The sequence below is a fragment of the Triticum dicoccoides genome, chromosome 7B (assembly GCF_002162155.2).
Source record: "Triticum dicoccoides isolate Atlit2015 ecotype Zavitan chromosome 7B, WEW_v2.0, whole genome shotgun sequence".
NCBI lineage: Eukaryota > Viridiplantae > Streptophyta > Magnoliopsida > Poales > Poaceae > Triticum > Triticum dicoccoides.
The window spans coordinates 178,490,560-178,509,752 of NC_041393.1; positions in this window are offsets into that span (position 1 = coordinate 178,490,560).

Genomic DNA, 19,193 nt, shown 5'->3' on the forward strand with positions numbered 1-19,193 from the left:
GCCGCCCGCCGCCCTGCCGCCCGCCGCCCGCTGGCCCTGCCTGCCGTCCTCCGGCCCTTGCCCGCCGCCCGCTGGCCCTGCCCTTGCCCGCCGCCCATCGTGGGAGAAGAAGAAGGAAGAAGAAAAAGGAAGAAGAAGAAGAAAGAAAAAGGAAAAAGGAAGAAGAAGAAAGAAGGAAGAAGAAAACAAAAGAAAAACAGAAGAAAAACAAGAAAAAGGAAGAAAAAAGGAAAAAGGAAGAAAAAAAGAAAAAGGAAGAAAACAACAAAAGAAAAAAAGAAAGAAGAAAAAAAAGGAAGAAGAAAAAAAGAAAGAATTTTTAAAATTAAATACGTGAAAATACGTGAAAGAATTTTTTGTGTCTAATAAAATCAATTTTTTGAAATACACGAATAATTTTTAAATTCACGAATATGTCATGAATCAGTGAAAAAATTAAATACGTGAACTATTCTGAAATCCCTAAACATTTTTTGAATACACAATATGTTTTTATTCCTGTTTTTTCCACAAAATCATCAATATTTTTTGAAAACCTTTTTTTTTGCATAATCACAATATTTTTGTATCCATGAACATTTTATGATTCATTTTTTTGAATTCACATACATTTTATGATTTCTCAAATATCTTTTTTCATTGCTATATTTTGATATACTGAATTGTTTTAAAGATGAAAAGGATAAAAACAGGAAAAGAAAAAATGAAATGAAATGAAAAAGAAAAGAAAAAAGAGTGTGGCCAGCACCCCCCGCCCTGCACATGGGCCATCCCGACCCCACATATATTCGTCTCCATCCGCATCCCTGGCCAAACCCTAGCCAGTCTACTCCAAGCCTCCCCTCTCCGTGACGCCGTCGTCTGCCGCCCCATCTCGCGCTCTACCGCGACACCCTCTCCCACCCCTTCCTCGCCCCCTCCTTTCGCCACCGCCCTTTCGCCACCGCCACCGCCACCGCCCCCCTTCTTCACTTAATTAAATTGTTTTTACTACATGTTTTCAGGACTGACATAATGGCGGACGATAGAGCTGACCCGATTATGGACAACTATGATCCGGACGGTGAAGCACATATGTTCGGCATCATAAACGGCGATATTCTATATGTGCCGACCGGAGAAGAAGAAGATGATATCTCTTCTTATCTGAACCTTGACGGTGAAGATGAAGGGCGCCGTCAGCAAGATGATGCCGAACAAACGTCGATAAACGACGATCTTCAAATGGAAGTAGCAACCACCTCCGGCGCCGAGGTATATATATACATTGAGCCTCTGGTGATACAAACTAACTGATTTGAATAAATATGTGTGTACTAACGCGCGCGACTCTTTCTTATTTTAGCCCTCGGCCGGATCGTCGAAACAATCGAGTACGTCGTCAAAGCGTGGCGCAACCAAGACGATGAAACAAGGAGAAACATGCACCATCGAGGTTGTCGACAGTGCAACCGGCAGGCCGCTGGAGCCCCGCAAGAACGCCACCAAGTTTGTCAGCCAATGTGGAATGAGCCAAAGAAGGCACGAATTGATGGTTTCACTTTTGTCGATAAGAGAACAAAAAAAGATTGCTTCAAGAAGCTTATGGAACATTTCGTTCTACCTCCGGAATACAACAAATTCGATGAGGAGGGTAACAAGATTGAGGAAAACAAGGAGAGGAGGAGGCTAGTCAAACAGTTCGCTCTTCATAAGATGGCCGACGCATTCCGGAAATTCAAGCAAAATCTAGCCCATGACTTTGTCAAGCAGAACAAGACTCCGGATTTCAAAGGACAATATGAGAAACTGAAACATGATTGGCCAGAATTTGTGAAGCAAAAGAAATCGGAGCAGTTCATTCAAATATCGAAAACAAATAAGGAAAATGCGGCTAAGAAGGAGTACAATCATGTTATGGGGCCAGGAGGGTATCGCCTTTGGGAGCCTAGGTGGGAGAAGATGGAGAACGAGCTGAGGGCGCAAGGAATCCGTCCAGGTACGGAGGGATGGGACCCAAGGGCCAAAAGCTGGTGGTACGGGCATGGGGGAACGCTGAACCCAGAGACAGGGGAGTGTGTTTACCGGGGCAAATTAATTAAACCCACCCAAGCCCTTATTAACGCAATGAGGGATGCTCAACAGGGGAAGATCAAGTTCAACAGAGAGAACGACGCGCTGACAAAAGCCCTCGGGAATCCTGAACACAGAGGACGTGTACGAGGCATGGGGCACATTCCGTGGAAAATAGGGTTCCCCCAGAACGATGACCCGTACGGTTACAGAAGCCGTAAGAGAAAGATGGATCGGGAAGCAGATGTTGTGGCGCGGTTGGCATCGGAAATGGATGTGATGAAGAAAACCATGAGTGTACTAGTAGCCGAAAGAGATGCAGCTCGGGTGCAGCATGAAGATCATCCAGCGGATCTCGGAAGCCAGCAGCGGAGAAGCAGCGTGGCTTCCACGGAGGCCCCACCGGCTGGTGCAGATGCACCGACGATCAAAATTACTGCACCGGAGCCTCTGGTGGTCCAAATTACTGCACCGGAGCCTCTGGTGGTCGAAATTACTTCACCGGAGCATCCTCGCTACCCCGTGGACGATATAAAGGAGATGAAAGAATGTCATCTGTATTATCCTATCGGGAACATGTCCATGAAGGTAGCCATCGGCAGTGCTTTACCATGTTTACCTGGAGCACTCCACCACAACAACCCCATTCAAGATGGCTATGCTCGTGTCACGGTGGAGGACATAGTCCAAGGGTTTGAGGACCTGGCGATTGACATTGCTACACCTGAAGGGGAGAAAAGACTTGGAGATGTCAAGCGCCATTTCATTCTATGGCAAAAGAAGTTTATCAAGTTTCCAGGCGAGGCGCCAAGGACAACAAGTCCACCCCCCTACGGTGGTGGTGGTGGCGGTGGCGGTGGCGGTGGTGGTGGTGGTGGTGGTGGTGGCGGTTCACCTACACCTCCGTCACGTCAGCCGACGCCGCCCCCCAGTCCACAACGTCCGGCGGGTGATCAGCCGCCGCCCCCCAGTCCTCGTCCGGCGGGTGATCAGACGCCGCCCCCCAATCCACCTCCGGCAAAGAAGCAGAAGCAGTCCTGGATTATTAACCCGGACCCTTATGTACCTAAGACCACAAAGGTACCGGAGCCATCACTGAAGCCTCTCCCCACAAGGCCTTGGGAACGTAGTGCCGAGGAAGTCGACGCGGCCGCGGCTGCTGATTTGGAGAAATGGAAGGCGGACTGCAAGAAGAAAAGAGAGCCCGAGCCCAAGCCAGTATTTTCTGATGAGCAAAAGAAGTGGGCTAAGTCATTTTTCAGCACACCGTCCCAAGCCGCGAAGAATCTGCCTAACGACTATGCATGTGAACTTCGCAGGCAGGCACTCATGTTCAAGGAGAACAAAGAGCGGGAGAAGGCCGAAAGTAAAAAAAGCGGGAAACAAGTTGCCCAGCTCGGGGAACAAAGTAAACAATCGATTGCCCCGCTTATAGTGGAAGCCTTCTGTCCGGATGCCCCCGAGATCATACAAGCTGCGGCAGCACAGGGATTGACTGTAACGAGTGCCAGAGAACAAGCGGCCAACTTAGGTATTACTCTTCGTGAACTGTTAGGCCTTGATGAGGCGCCAGTGAAGGAGGTAGTAATTACATATGTCAAGAATGGGCCTCTCGTCGAGCCTGCGCAGGAAAAGGATCTACCTCCACAAATGAAAGGTCTGCTGAAATGGTACAAGGGTTACATAAAAAATAAAAACGCCAAAGAATATATTTATGCGGAAGTTAGACATGAGCATCACTTCAAACATTACTATGTACAAATTGAACTGAGTGAATTGTTCCAGCTTTTCAATCTGTGCGAGCTCGATAAATCTATCATCAGTTGCTACGTTCTGTAAGTGATTTATTAATTTCTACCCCATCTCGTTCATATTGCCTGCACTATATATATGTCCTAACTATATTGTTGTGTCCGCTATTATACATGCAGAATGAAGATTAAGGAATGCAGAGTAAGGAACATCCATGATGTTGGGTTCATTGACCCACACATCGTTAATGGACATGTGTTGGAGCGTTACCCCGCCGACGTGGAGGCAGACCTGTGGCAGTTTCTTACAAAGCAGGAACTCAAAAGTGATATTCTATTTCCTTACCATTTTGAGTGAGTGTTTCTGTCTTGAGCACATTCTCTTTTGTTTACTCCATGCATGGTATGTGGCCGGCTAATCGATGAGTTATGCATGACGTATTGTGCATGTATCGTGTCCGCAGGTTCCACTGGATTCTGCTAGTAATTAAAGTTAACACCTCAGAATGCCTCGTCCACGACTCTGTGAATATGGATCCAAAGCTTTGGGGCGGCATGAGAAGAATGCTGCAGAAGTAATTATTTTCATCCATTTGCGCTCTATATCGATCGGCCTATTTCGTTCATTTCCTAATATCAAGTAACTAATTAATAACTCTCTTGTTCATTTAATTTTCTTTGCCTCGTAGGGTTTGGAGACGGTTCGTAGATACAAAGGTCGGTGAATTCAAAAAAGAGCTAGAATTCAAAATGTTAAAGGCTAAGAATGCTGGGGATATTCAGCCACCGGAGACCAATCTATGTGGATACTATGTCTGTGAGATGATCCGGAGATACACCTCTGAGCGGGTTCCGAGTGATACCAATGCTAAGAGGAATAACCTCCGGTGGATGCTTAGTCCAGAAGCTCGCTTCCGACCACTTCAAGAGGAACTAGCTGGATGGTTCAGCAGGGAAGTCCTCCATCCTAAAGGAGAACACTATTACGAGGACGTAGAACTTTATATGCATTAAATCATGTACGGAAACTTGTTCAAAATTGTATATGGTCATCCGATGATATTGAATATATATTGTATATTCCTCTTGAATTCTTTTTGGTTCTAATTTCAAATTTATTTGAAATTGTACATTCATATGCATGTATGTAGTACCGTAGAATATATGAAACTCCTTCAAAATTAAAATAAAGCACAAAAGAAATAAAACAATACAAATTAAACAGAAAACAGGTTTAAGGGGGGGGGGCTAAAACCCTAAACCTGCGGCGGCCTTTAGTCGCGGTTGGCCAGAAGAACCGCGACTAAAGGTCCTCCGCCCCGACGGCCACCTGGCGCCCACGTGGACGGGCCTTTAGTCGCGGTTCTTAAGCAACCGCGACTAAAGGGGGGGGGCCTTTAGTCGCGCCCGTTCTGTCGCGGTTGCGCAACCGCGACTAATGGCAGTTGCGAACCGCGACCAAAGGCCCTTTTTCCACCAGTGAAGAGGTCTAGCGAGCGCGAACACTCGAAGACAACACCCACCACCACTCCTACAATGAACCCAAAACTAATCTCTCACAAAACGTTGTAAGCTACCTCCTCCTTGGACCACCATCTTCCAATCTCTGAGTTCATCAAGAATCTTCTTCGCGAGTTCCTATGCATCCACCCGTTGAGGGCCTGCTCCTCCATCCACCCGTTGAGGGCCTGCTCCTCCTTGACATGGCCAAAGGAAGCTATCAGACGCCTGTTCATCCTGATGCACCATGGCAATGGCGTGTCTCAAGTGCATGAGCTGAATAAACGCCATGTGTGAGGAGACGAAGGGGATGTCCAGTGACGATTGCTCCTCCTCTAAAGCCCATTGAACGGTCCTACGTTCATTTTCGAGATGGTACGAACGTGCTATTTTGACATGAACAAACTCCCGATCCTCCATTAGTTTCTTGATTTTATTAACCAGGTAACGTCTAGCCAGTGTAGAATCAAATAAAGCCGATAGAACAATGACTTAGGAGGTTTGACCATTGTAGGGCTAAACCAATGCCACCCATCAATGCATGAATCTCCGATTCCAGCGCATCATTACTATGGAAAAGGTGTCGACGGGACGCAAAGACAGCGCCTCCATCTGCATTTCTGAGTATTATACCAGCTCCAGCCATGTCGTCAGCCTCAGAGAATGAGACATCAGATGAAAGAGCCGCCAATTCGTCGGTGGTGGGGGCACAATGGTTCGGGTACTTTGACTATTGTCTTTTGACAAGAGGGCATCTTGGCGATAGGGTCTTCCCCTTGTTAATCTCGTTTGTGCTCACTTGATGTACATAGTGTAGTGAATACAAGTAGCTACTTCCTCCGTCCGGGAATACTTGTCATCAAAATGGATAAAAAGGAATGTATTTAGAATTAATATACATCTAGATACATCCCCTTTTATTCATTTTGATGACAAGTATTTCCGGACGAAGGTAGTACTTAAGAATTTTTTGGAGGCTTCAGGAGATGGAATTGTTTTACTATAGACTAGGTTTGTACGAAGGCTCCACATACGCCAAATGAGCATTATGATTATGTCTCGAACCTTGCTATAGATTTCCCACCAACAAGTGTAATATCCATTCGTCACCAGTGTGGAGGACTTGCTCTTTGGTAGGTGTCGGCGTATAAAGTTTGGACCTTTCTTAGTATTTCATGCTTGTGCATGGGCACTTGCAGCCTCACCCGCGGCAAGGCTTGACAGGGACAGCTGGAAGCAAATGTGAGACGACCAAGACGGCGTTCATGCCAATAAATAAAGAACAGAAGACAAGCTGAGCCCCCGGCAAGATTCTTGCCGGGATGGTCTGTGAAGCACAAGCAAGACCATCACCCTTGAAGTTGAGAGCTCTGACATCAGCGACAATGTCAAGACCAAGATCCAGAGGCGTCTGCATGGTGACATGCAGATTGTTTTGAAGACCAGGAGGCAACGTCCCTAGCAAGGTTCTTGAAGGGAACGTTTGTGAAGCCCCGGCAAGATCCTTGCCGGGGACGTTCACGGGCCCGCAGCGAAGCTCGCGCACGTCAAGGTTCCGCCGCCCTGCCACCGATCTAGCACAGCAACCAGCATGCCAGCTTGGCAAGCACCCGCGTGGTGGCATGCAGATCTTCGTGAAGATCCTGCCACCGCTCCAACGCAGTGGCTAGCCAGTCAGCTTGGCATTGCATGCCTCATCATCCTGGGTGCGTGCCAAGATGGGGTGAGATGGCGACGGACGGGACGGGCTCTGTTTCCGTCCCCGATCAAGTTAGGGGGCACGTAAGAGTGCATTTAATGTGTTTGTCCTAGGACGTTAGTGATAAGCACGGACACTGTAGCAACTTTATACCTCTTGTGTGCTTGATCGCCACTTTGGTAGCCCCTTTGTATAAACGGAGGCCCAAAGCGATACAGGAGGGGACTTTTGGACTTTTCCGGCCCAGTTTGCACGCGTAGCAACTAGCCGAAGCTCAAGAAAACTGAATACACTCAAAGCAGGACTAGTGTTTTACGCTTCTCAAAGGCCCGAACCTGGTTAAAAATCTATCGTGTTGATCGTTAGATCTGCTCTTTGTGCACCCCTCTTTCCCTGCCAGATCATAGAAGTGATCCACGAGATCCCATAGGTGTCGTTTCCCCGACATCTTTCGCGCGCCAAGTAGGGGGAAGAGGTTGTGCAAACCTGATCTAGTAGTTTAGTGCGTTAGTTCCTCAAGATCTTCATCGTCATGCTTCCCAAGAAGAAGGGCATCACGGCGATTGGTTCCTATGCGGCCGATCTGCCTGTGCTGACATGCGCGGGCAACGGGATGGACACGGGTGGAGGAGGAGGTGGAGATCGCGACCTTCCGCGACATTCTGGCGACCGGAGACAGGCGAGCGGTATCGTCCGTGGCCACGACGACGGCCCGCACACCGCTGGATCCAAGGACGGAGTCGTGCTGCCTACGGGCGGCGCAGCGACCTCCAAGGGTGGAAAGGCAACCTCCAAGACACCCCTGCCGGCGTATGCGCCGCGTCCTTCCTAGGTCGTGCACGACGAGCAGCGCCGCACCGTTGGTGACCCCAGGCATCACCATGGAAAGAGCTCTCGGCATCATTACCGAGATGTGCGAGGCCAGCATGCACGCCACGACACCGGCGGGAGCGGCGCGTGGCTGCAAGACCGTGACGGAGCTCCTTCCAACATAGTTAGGAGTCAGAGCACCTCACGTTCTTCGTCCTGTCGCTGCCGCCTACGCTAGCAGAAGCATTGGCACGAGTGCAACTATTCCTAGACTTTCCTCCTGCTCCGAAAAGGCTCGAAGAGTGGAGAGCTGGTATTCAGAGCCTCCTCGGTTTCGTCGACGGAGATGGGCCGCAGCAGGCGGAGCCCTTGAGGGAGTCCTAGATTAAAGGGTCCTCGGATAGCCGGACTATTAACATGGGCTGGACTGTTGGGCTGCGAAGATACAAGATAGAAGACTTCTTCCCGTGTCCGGATGGGACTCTCCTTTGCATGGAAGGCAAGCTTGGCGACTCGGATATGTAGATTCCTTTCTCTGTAACCGACTTTGTGTAACCCTAGCCCCCTCCGGTGTCTATATAAACCAGAGGGTTTAGTCCGTAGAGGCAACAACGATCATAATCATAGGCTAGACTTCTAGGGTTTTAGCCATTACGATCTCGTGGTAGATCAACTCTTGTAATACTCATATTCATCAAGATCAATCAAGCAGGAAGTAGGGTATTACCTCCATAGAGAGGGCCCGAACCTGGCTAAACATTGTGTCCTCCGCCTCCTATTACCATCAGCCTTAGACGCACAATTCGGGAACCCCTACCCGAGATCCGCCGGTTTTGACACCGACATTGGTGCTTTCATTGAGAGTTCCACTTCGTCATCATAAGAAGGCTTGATGGCTCCATCAATCATCTACAACAATACGGTCCAGGAGGAGATCTTCCTCCCTGGACAGTTTCCGTATTCGGCGGCTTCGCACTGCGGGCCAACTCACTTGGCCATCTAGAGCAGACCGATAGCTACGCCATGATACGTCTCTGTCGTATCTAATTTTCCAAACACTTTTGCCCTTGTTTTCGACTCTAACTTGCAAGATTTGAATGGAACTAACCCGGACTGACGATGTTTTCAGCAGAACTACCATCGTGTTATTTTTGTGCAGAAATAAAAGTTCTTGGAATGACCTGAAAATCCATGGAGCAACCTTTTGGAATTAATAAAAAATACTAGCGAAAGAATCAGCACCAGGGGGCCCACACCCTGTCCACGAGGGTGGGGGCGCCCCCCAAGGGCACGCCCCCTGCCTCGTGGGCCCCCTAAAGCTCCACCGACGTCAACTCCAACTCCATATATTCACGTTCGGGGAGAAAAGAATCAGAGAGAAAGATTCATCGCATTTTACAATACAGAGCTTCTGCCAAGGCCTAATCTCTCTCGGGAGGGCTGGTCTGGAGTCCGTTCAGGGCTCCGGAGAGGGGAATCCGTCGCCGTCGTCATCATCAACCTTCCTCCATCACCAATTTCATGATGCTCACCGCTGTGTGTGAGTAATTCCATCGTAGGCTTGTTGGACGGTGATGGGTTGGATGAGATTTACCATGTAATTAAGTTAGTTTTGTTAGGGTTTGATCCGTAGTATCCACTATGTTCTGAGATTGATGTTGCTATGACTTTGCTATGCTTAGTGCTTGTCACTAGGGCCCGAGTGCCATGATTTCAGATCTGAACCTATTATGTTTTCATGAATATATATGAGTTCTTCATCCTATCTTGCAAGTCTATAGTCACCTATTATGTGTTATGATCCGACAGCCCCGAAGTGACAATAATCGGGATCACTCTCGGTGATGACCATAGTTTGAGGAGTTCATGTATTCACTAAGTGCTAATGCTTTGGTCCGGTACTCTATTAAAAGGAGGCCTTAATATCCCTTAGTTTCCAATAGGACCCCACTGCCACGGGAGGGTAGGACAAGAGATGCCATGCTAGTTCTTTTCCATAAGCACGTATGACTATATTCGGAATACATGCCTACATTACATTGATGAACTGGAGCTAGTTCTGTGTCACCCTATGTTATAACTATTACATGAGGAATCGCATCCAACATAATTATCCATCACTGATCCAATGCCTACGAGCTTTTCACATATTGATCTTTGCTTAGTTACTTTACCGTTGCCATTGTTACAATTACTACAAAATTGCTACTATTACTTTTGCTGCCGTTACTGTTACTTCCATACTACTTTGCTACTAAATACTTTGCTGTAGATACTAAGTTATCCAGGTGTGGTTGAATTGACGACTCAACTGCTAATACTTGAGAATATTCTTTGGCTCCCCTTGTGTCGAATCAATAAATTTGGGTTGAATACTCTACCCTCGAAAACTATTGCGATCCCGTATACTTGTGGGTTATCAAGACTATTTTCTGGCGCTGTTGCCGGGGAGCATAGCTCTATTCTTTGAGTCACTTGGGATTTATATCTGCTGATCACTATGAGGAACTTGGAAGACGAAAGAACTAAGATTTTTCCCTCAAGTGCGAGGGGAGGTAAGGAACTGCCATCTAGCTCTGCACTTGATTCTCCTTCTGTTTTGAGTAAGCTTGTGACACCTAAACCTGCTTCTGCTATTAATTCTGATATGTCGAATGTTATTGATGATGCCACTTCTGCTATGCATGATACTTATGATGAAACTACTTCTATGCTTGATACTACTGTGCCATTAGGTGAATTTCTTGATGAACAACTTGCTAGGGCTAGAGAGAATGAAATTATTGATGAAAGTGATGATGAAGGTTCTCCCCCTAAATATGAATTGCCTGTTGTTCCTGAGGGTTATGTTATGGATGAAGAAACTGCTAGAGATTTTCTTGGTTGCAATGATAGATCTGATCTCAAGAAGTTATTAGCCAAGCTGAAACAAAAGTCTCTGAATGCTTGAATGAAATATGACTCTGCCTTTTCTACTTCACATATCTATGTTACTGATAAGGATTATGGTTTCCCTGTCGATCCTGAGATAATTACTTTGGTTGAATCTGATCCTTTTTATGGCTATGAATCTGAAACTGTTGTGGCACATCTTACTAAATTGAATGATATAGCCACCCTATTCACTAATGATGAGAAAACTCGCTACTACTATATCCTTAAGATATTTACGTTCTCATTAAAGGGTGATGCTAGAACATGGTTTAATTCTCTTGATCCTGGTTGTGTGCATAGTCCCCAGGATATGATTTATTACTTCTCTGCTAAATATTTCCCCGCTCATAAGAAACAAGCTGCCTTAAGGGAAATATATAATTTTGTGCAAATTGAAGAAGAGAGTCTCCCACAAGCTTGGGGGAGGCTTCTCCGATTACTTAATGCTTTGCCTGATCATCCTCTCAAGAAAAATGAAATACTTGATATCTTTTATGATGGACTAACCGATGCTTCTAGAGACCACCTAGATAGATATGCTGGTTGTGTTTTCAGGGAAAGAACTGTTGATCAAGCTGAATTGCTATTGAATAATATGTTGACTAATGAAAATAATTGGACACTTCCTGAACCAACTCCTAAGCCAACTCCGAAGAAAAGAGGTGTTCTATTTCTCAGTCCAGAAGATATGCAAGAGGCAAAGAAATCTATGAAAGAAAAAGGTATTAAAGCTGAAGATGTTAATAATTTACCTCCTGTTGAAGAAATACATGGCCTTGATAACCCGACACAGGTAGTAAAGGCAAATTCTCTCTATAGAAATGATAAAGTTTAAATCCCGTCTACTAAGTTTGCTAACCAATGCTTGGATGAATTTGATGACTTTATGACTAGAAAAGAAAACTTCAATGCTTATGTTGGTAGACATTTGAAAAGTAATGCTTATATGATTGGACACTTGAGTGATTATATGTCTAGAGTTAAGGGTGAACTTAAACTCATTAGTAAACATGCTTCCATGGTTACCACTCAAGTAGAACAAGTACTTAAAGCTCAAAATGATTTGCTCAATGAATTGAATAATAAACATGACTTTGCTGTTAGAGTAGCAACGAGAACGGGTAAAATGACTCAGGAAGCTTTGTATCCTGAGGGCCACCCTAAGAGAATTGAGCAAGATTCTCAGAGAAATAATGTTGATGCACCTAGTCCTTCTAGGAAGAAGAAGAAAAATGATAGGACTTTGCACACTTCTAGTGAACCGGTTGTAGACACACCTGAGAATCCCAATGATATTTCTATTTTTGACGCTGAAACACAATCTGGTGATGAACATGAACCTAGAGATAATGTTAATGATAATGTTCATGTTGATGCTCAACCTAGCAATAACAATGAAGTAGAGATTGAACCTGCTGTTGATCTTGATAACCCACAATCAAAGAATCAATGTTATGATCAGAGAGACTTCGTTGCTAGGAAGCACGGTAAAGAAAGAGAACCATGGGTGCAGAAACCCATGCCTTTTCCTCCTAAACCATCCAAGAAAAAGGATGATGAGGATTTTGAGCGCTTTAATAAAATGATTAGACCTATCTTTTTGCGTATGCGTTTGACTGATATGCTTAAAGTGAATCCTTATGCTAAGTACATGAAAGATATTGTTCCAAATAAAAGAAACTTGGAGATCCAGGAGTACCCACTATACCATGCTCCATTAAAAGAAACTATGTTAAAACTGCTTTATGTGATCTTGGAGCCGGTGTTAGTGTGATGCCTCTCTCTTTATATCGTAGACTTGAATTGAATAAGTTGAGACCTACTGAAATATCTTTGCAAATGACCGATAAATCAACCGCTATACATGCCGTATTTGTGAAGATGTGCCTGTTGTGGTTGCAAACGTTACTATCTTAACAGACTCTGTTATTATTGATATTCACGAGGACAATAGTATGTCGATTATCCTTGGTACGTAGACCCTTTTTGAATACTGCAGGGGCTGTTATTGATTGCAACAAAGGCAATGTCACTTTTCATGTTAATGGTAATGAGCATACGGTACACTTTCCGAGGAAACAACCTCAAGTTCATAGTATCAATTCTATTGGAAAAATTCCATCGATTATTATTGGAGATTTAGAATTTCCTCTTCCTACTGTCAAGAAGACATATGATATTCTTATAATTGGGGATGTGCATATCCCCGTTGAGGTAACCTAGTGTTATTCGAAATTTCTCCAGTTCCATGTTATTCGGAATGAGTTTGTTAACAAGACTTGATCAACCTTGTTAGTGGATTCCTTTTGATGAGCATGAGATGGATGAAGTTAGAAAGCAAAACCTTCTGTACCCTCCTTTTACTTTCTATTATTTATATTAAATAAAGCAAAAATAGTATTTTCTGTCTCTTTTCTAATTTATCCGCGCAATAAAAAAATACCCCGAAAATAAAAGTTTTCCAAATGCCCTGAAAATTTAATATGATTTTTTCTGGAATATTTGAGAATATGTGGCACTGAGAACACAGTAGGGGGAGCAAGCACCTGGCGACGAGGGTCCAGGGCACGCCCACCCCCATGGGGCGCGCCCCCTGCCTCGTGGGCCCATGGTGGCCCCCTCCACTTATTCCTGCACCCACACACTTCTTCTTCCTCCCAAAAAAATCACTATCCAGCTCAAGCACGAGTTCTAGCTCATCTTGCTGCCATTTTCGATCTCCTTGCTCAAAACTCCATTCACAAAACTACTTTGGGGGATTGTTCTTTGGTATGTGACTCCTCCAATGGTCCAATTAGTTTTTGTTCTTGTACTTTATTAATTGCAATTTTTGCTGCTAAGGTGATCCTGTTATTGAGCTTGCATGTCAAATTTATATGGTCCCAAGTAGTTCCAATGCATGATATAGTCTCTAGGCACTTGTGGGAGTAGTTGCTATCAATTTTGTTGAGTTTGGTTCACTTTTAATTTGAGTTACTAAGAATTTCAGAAATTTTCAGAAAACGATGAAGAGATTTTTGAGGGGCTCTTCGAGCCAAAGCTTGAAGGATAAACAAGCCAAGGAGAATAAAAATCCAAAGTATAATCTCCCTCGTGTTGCGGAAGTTCGGTCATGTGAATGGCCTTGTGATGAGTTCTTGAGAGCGGCTGGGATTCATGATGATTTTTATTCTTTGGCTGAGAATGCAGGCCTCACCGACTTCCTCCACGACCAGCTCGATCAGTATCTCCTACTCACTAATACTTTCGTGCAAAATTTTTACTTTCATACTAAAAAATCACCACCTTCCGTGGAGTTTCATCTATATGATGAGATTAGGGAGATGTCACTATGTGAATTTTGTGCGGTTTGCAAGATACCCTTCGGGGGTAGCATAGAGGAACCACATCGTAGAGATGTGGATGGATTTATTGATATGATTACTGTAGGGGAAACGAGGAAGATTTCTGATGCAAGAATTACTAGCATACACTTTCCTGTTCTACGTTACTTTGCAATATTTGCTAGTAGATGCTTAATTGGCTGCGGGAACTGTGGAAACCTTAGTGTTCCTGATATTGTTATTTTGTGCCATGCTTTATTTTGGGATAACACTATTAGTTTAGGCGCTATTGTTGCTAAACGATTAAGTCTGAACCATACAAAGGGCCCATCTTTGGAGGTATCTATGCTTCACGCCTTGCTAAACACTTCAGGATACCTATTAGGCATTATGAGAAAGAGGAAAAGCTGTTGCCCCCTACTTTTCTAGATTACAAGAGTACGTTAGCACATGAGTTTATTGTTAAAAATGATGAGAAGATGCTTAAGTATAATTTGAGATTTCATAAAACTCATAGTGAGACTACTATCTTGCCTGCACCCTCTTTGTTTGACTTATCTTCAGGCACGTTTCTCGTCTTGCCGGAGGCTGTTTACGCGTATCGGGGCTAGACATCAGCTCCAGAGCCTGAGTCAGAACCACCACTTGACCCTTATCGACCGTCCTTTTATCAGTGGGATCTGGAGGAGATCGCCAGCCAGTGGTAGTCAGATGACACTCCTCAGTACACCAGAGAGAGTAGTCATGATCCATGGGCATAGAACAACTTAGGCCAAAAGTCTAAGATTGGGGGAGTACGTATTTCTCACCGACATTACATTCATGTTCACACACTCATTCTAGTTGTCGGTGCTCATACTTTTTCATTGTACTACCCATGCTAGTTTATTTTCTTTGTCTTGCTTTATTCTTGTGTGTTTGAATAACCTTAAGAAAAACCAAAAAAAAATTTAGTTGTAGCTTTTAGCTAGTTTCCTTTCCATGCTTGTAGTAGTAGTAATTAAAAGAAAACCCAAAAAGATTTCTCGTTCTTCTTTTGTTTGTTGGGAGCTTTCCCGTGTAAATAGTTTTATTTCTTTTCTTTTCTTTGGGGGTCGAGAGGAGAAGACCATGATGAAAATGTTGGGTGGCTCTCATATGCATTATTGTTGATTTAACCAAGAGACAATATTACCTTGTTTTCTCCCTTGAATTTAATGCTTGTAGATTCCAGCTTAGTCCAATGCACGTGCACTATTATTATTATCCACAATGTTCGGTCGTGCAAGTGAAAGGCAATAATGACGATATATGATGAAATGATTGAGATGAGAGAAGCTGGTATGAACTCGAGCTCTCTTGTTTTTGTAAATATGATTAGTTCATCATTCCTGATTCAGCCTATTATGAATAAACATGTTTGCAATGACAATTAGAGATTATAGTTGCTTATGCCATTCTTAATTATCGAGGAGTTAATAATGGTTTACCTTGTGTGCCAACATGCTATTAAAATGGTTGTGATGTGGTATGATAGGGTGGTATCCTCCTTTGAATGATTCGAGTGACTTGAGTTGGCACATGTTCACACATGTAGTTGAAACAAAATCAACATAGCCTTCACGATATTTATGTTCATGGTGGATTATATACTACTCATGCTTGCATTCAATGTCTATTAATTTTAATGCATGCTCATGATTGTTGTCGCTCTCTAGTTGGTCGCTTCCCAGTCTCTTTCTAGTCTTCACCTATACTAAGTGGGAATACTTCTTGTGCATCCAAAATCCATAAACCCCAAAGTTTTTCCATATGAGTCCACCATACCTTCCTATATGCGGTATCTACCCACCGTTCCAAGTAAATCTGTATGTGCCAAACTCTAAACCTTCAAATGACATTCTGTTTTGTATGCTCGAACAGCTCATGTATCAACTAGGGTTGTCTGTATCTTCCATGCTAGGCGGGTTATTCTCAAGAGGAGTGGACTCCGCTCCTCATTCACGAGAAAATGGCTGGTCACCGGGATGCCCAGTCCCATTCTCAAATCAAATCAAAATAATCACAAACAAAACTCCCCCAGGACTGTTGTTAGTTGGAGGCACCCGTTGTTTCGGGCAAGCCATGGATTGATGATTGTTGGTGGTGGGGGAGTATAAACTTTACCATTCTATTTGGGAACCGCCTATAATGTGTGTAGCACGGAAGATATCGAGATCGCTCAGTTGTTATGTTGACAATGAAAGTATACTGCTCAAAATATTATTTATCTCTATTTCAAAATCAAGCTCTAGCACCTCTACAAATCCCTGCTACCCTCTGCGAAGGGCCTATCTATTTACTTTTATGTTGAGTCATCATCCTCTTATTAAAAAGCACCCGCTGGAGAGCACCGATGTCATTGGCATACATTACTATTAATTTATATTGAGTATAACTGAATCTCTTTTACCATGAATTACAATGTTTAGTCAGTCATTGATCTTCAGAGGTGCTCTGCATTTATGTTTTGTAGTCTCAGAAAGGGCTAGCGAGATACCATCTTGTTATATCATATTATGATTATTTTGAGAAACTGTTGTCATCCGAGATTTATTATTATTGCTCGCTAGTTGATTATGCCATTGATATGAGTAAACATGAGACCTAAGCGTTATTGTGAATGTGGTTAGTTCATAGTCTTTGCTGAAAACATGAATGCTGGCTTTACATATTTGCAACAGCAAGAGCAAACAGAGTTTGTAAAAGTTTTTCTTTATCACTTTCAGTTTGTCAACTGAATTGCTCGAGGACAAGCAAAGGTTTAAGCTTGGGGGAATTGATACGTCTCCGTCGTATCTACTTTTCCAAACACTTTTGCCCTTGTTTTGGACTCTAACTTGCATGATTTGAATGGAACTAACCCAGAATGATGCTGTTTTCAGCAGAACTACCATGGTGTTATTTTTGTGCAGAAATAAAAGTTCTCGGAATGACCTGAAAATCCATGGAGCAACTTTTTGGAATTAATGAAAAATACTGGCGAAAGAATCGGCACCAGGGGGCCCACACCCTATCCACGAGGGTGTGCGGCGCGCCCACTGCCTTGTGGGCCCCCTGAAGCTCCACCGACCTCAACTCCAACTTAATATATTCACCTTCAGGGAGAAAAAAATCAGAGAGGAAGATTCATCGCGTTTTATGATACGGAGCCGCCGCCAAGTGCTAATCTCTCTCAGGAGGGCTGATCTGGAGTCCGTTCGAGGCTCCGGAGAGGGGAATCCATCGCTGTCGTTATCATCAACCTTCCTCCATCACCAATTTCATGATGCTCACTGCCGTGCGTGAGTAATTCCATCGTAGGCTTGCTGGACGGTGATAGGTTGGATGAGATTTACCGTGTAATTAAGTTAGTTTTGTTAGGGTTTCATCCCTAGTATCCACTATGTTCTGAGATTGATGTTGCCATGACTTTGCTATGCTTAATGCCTGTCACTAGGGCCCGAGTGCCATGATTTCAAATCTGAACCTATTTTGTTTTCAAGAATATATGTGAGTTCTTGATCCTATCTTGCAAGTCTATAGTCACCTATTATGTGTTATGATCCGACAACCCCGAAGTGACAATAATCGGGACCACTCTCGGTGATGACCATAGTTTGAGGAGTTCATGTATTCACTAAGTACTAATGTTTTGGTCCGGTACTCTATTAAAAGGAGGCCTTAATATCCCTTAGTTTCCAATAGGACCCCTCTGGCATGGGAGGGTAGGACAAAAGATGTCATGCAAGTTCTTTTCCATAAGCACGTATGACTATATTTGAAATACATGCCTACATTACATTGATGAACTGGAGCTAGTTCTGTGCCACCCTATGTTATAACTATTACATGAGGAATCACATCCAACATAATTATCTATCACTGATCCAATGCCTACGAGATTTTCACATATTGATCTTTGCTTAGTTACTTTACTGTTGCCATTGTTACAACTACTACAAAACTGCTACTGTTACTTTTGCTACTATTATCATTACTTCCATACTACTTTGCTACTAAATACTTTGCTGCAGATACTAAGTTATACAAGTGTGGTTGAATTGACAACTCAACTACTAATACTTGAGAATATTCTTTGGCCCCCCTTGTGTTGAATCAATAAATTTGGGTTGAATACTCTACCCTCGAAAACTGTTGCGAGCCCCTATACTTGTGGGTTATCACGCCCCTGGCCATACGGTTAGATTCGGAAGCCTGAATTTTGTGGCCGATATCCGTGGAGACTTGATCTTCGACGGATTCGAGCCCATGGTGGCTGTCCCCTGCCACCACAATGAACATGACCTAAATCTGTCATTGGACCGCGCTCAGGAGATAGCGCCCGTAACCGCTCTGGCCCTAGATCCGGAGAAAACCGCGCCGTCCGAGGACGGGAAGCTCAACCCCGCCATGGAAGCCACAGACTTAGCAGCGTTTGAGCCGCACACAGACCCAACATCGAGCGGGGCTTGTGTCACCGGAACCTCGGATTCATCTCCGGCCATAGGTTCCAGACTGCATGCATCCGCGTCCATCGACCTGATTGGGCGCTGATCTTGTAGTTCAGCTCCGCGGACATCTTCTAGCACTCACCTCTAGGCAATGTGTTAAACTCATTGAAATCCCTCTCCTTGTTAGGGGACTCTCAGCCGAACTATGTCCGGCTTGAATGGGAAGCGGACGACGAAGAACTTCTTTTCCCACCCACCACCCACTTTATAGCAACTGTCGACGACTTAACTGACATGCTTGATTATGACTTCGAAGACATCGATGGTATGGACGACGATGCCGAAGAGGAGTAGGCACCACCGTTTACAGGGCGTTGGACAACGATCTCCTCGTATGACATATACATGGTGGATACACCCAAAGAGGACACCAGCGACAATGAAAATCCGGTCGAGGATAAACCTCCCGAGATAGAGCCAAAGCACCGACATCAGCGGCGCCGCTCTAAGCCACGCCACGATAAAACAATACTCCGGACGATGCCGAAGACAATGAAGACCCCGTTGAGCCAACATCCGAATAGGACGAATGGGAAGACGGGTGAGTCAGCCCTGACGAACAGCCCATGAATGAAGACTTGGAGGATAGCAACTACCTTCCGCTCTCCGAGGA